Raw genomic sequence first — 1,523 nt, 5'->3', positions numbered from 1 at the left:
AAGGGAGTCAGAATTATCGGTAGATAAGCTTAAATCGATGTTATACGTCAAATTGCCCACATAACAAAATTCAAACTCGATGGATGCAGATCTAGTTAGAATGTTAAGACAATCCATTGAAGAATCGCAAGCCGTTAGAGCCATAGAGTTCGTAAATAATGAAAGCATTGTAGTTTCAAATCTTTCAAAACTTGGCTCTACAATTGCTTCAAATACCCAAGACTTAACCACATGCAAAGTTCAATTGATACCTTGTTCGAAAGGGTTACAATTCTGGAGAACACGTGCAGAGTTTAGGCCACCTCTTTAAACGAAGGCATGCTGATCAGGACGATCCTGATCACCATGAGGGGGAGAATAAAAGACAGAGGTTGGCTGAGTCTTCAAAAATCAATGAAGGTGTAGTTTCTAAAGGTGACAACTCTGAGGAGAAAAATGTTCAAAGTCCGGTTCAAGTTGGTAGGAGTGAACAGACTATAGGCCAGGAGGTAACTGTGGCTACAGACCCAGTGATCGAGCTAATTGTTGAAAAGTCGGCGGTCTCCATAGTAGGAACAAGGTTGCTACTGGGTCTGTCAGCTAATGTAAGATTCAATGATGTCTTCTCAAGGGAAATCGGAGGAGTTCAGAATTATGGTGCTGATACATAAGGAAATGATGATTCGGATGACTTATTCTTGACTTTAAAGCATATATGGATGAAGATGATCCTATATTCCCTCTTCAGTCCAGATATCAAGAAGTACCTGAATCAGCTTCTACTGAGTTTCCAAGTGTTCCTGATACGACTTCTATGCCTCAAGATGCTACTGAAATTTTTACAAAGAAGTATGTACCTTTTGCTATTCGAGCAAATGTTCCATGGTTTGATAGAGCTAGAATCAGAGAACCGTATCTTGAAGACATTTACATCAATGTTTTTGTTCATCACCAAAAAGCATCAACTGGAGATAATATTTTAGGTATTCAAAAGGAAATGCATGAATATCGCATAGAATATAAACACTTCCTTACAGATAAATGTCAACCCATCATCAATGTACGAACCAAGCATCAAATTGTCTTAATCAAGAGCATTGAAGCCAGGAAGCTTGTTAATGTCTGATATCCTGTGTTTTAAGTGACAAGACAAGATGGTGGAGTTTGGAATTTTAGCAAAGCTGACTTTCCAAATCTGTTCTTAGAAGACTTAGAACATCTATGCCATTAAATTCGCAACCAGACTGTGAGATCGGAAGGAGTTTTCAGAGGTCCTGAAGCTGTGAAGCATTAACTTAAATGTCATGTCAAGATTTCTACAATTGTTGACGTACAAATGGGAATTGAAAGTAACTAGAAGGTTGTCAACCTAAAGAGACCAAATCAAGAGCTTGAAGACATTGATGGCTATCCTCTATACATAATTCTTGAAGATCGGGAGTTTGGCATCGTATTCAAGTGTTTATCTTCGTTCATTTTGACTTACTTGTTTTGTAGGTATAAATAGTTTTCATTGTCATAAGTGTAAGGATTTTCATTCTAAT

The sequence above is a fragment of the Cynara cardunculus genome (genome assembly GCF_001531365.2).
Source record: "Cynara cardunculus var. scolymus isolate 2C chromosome LG 2, CcrdV1, whole genome shotgun sequence".
Taxonomy (NCBI): Eukaryota; Viridiplantae; Streptophyta; class Magnoliopsida; order Asterales; family Asteraceae; genus Cynara; species Cynara cardunculus.
Note: the sequence above shows the minus strand (reverse complement) of the source record.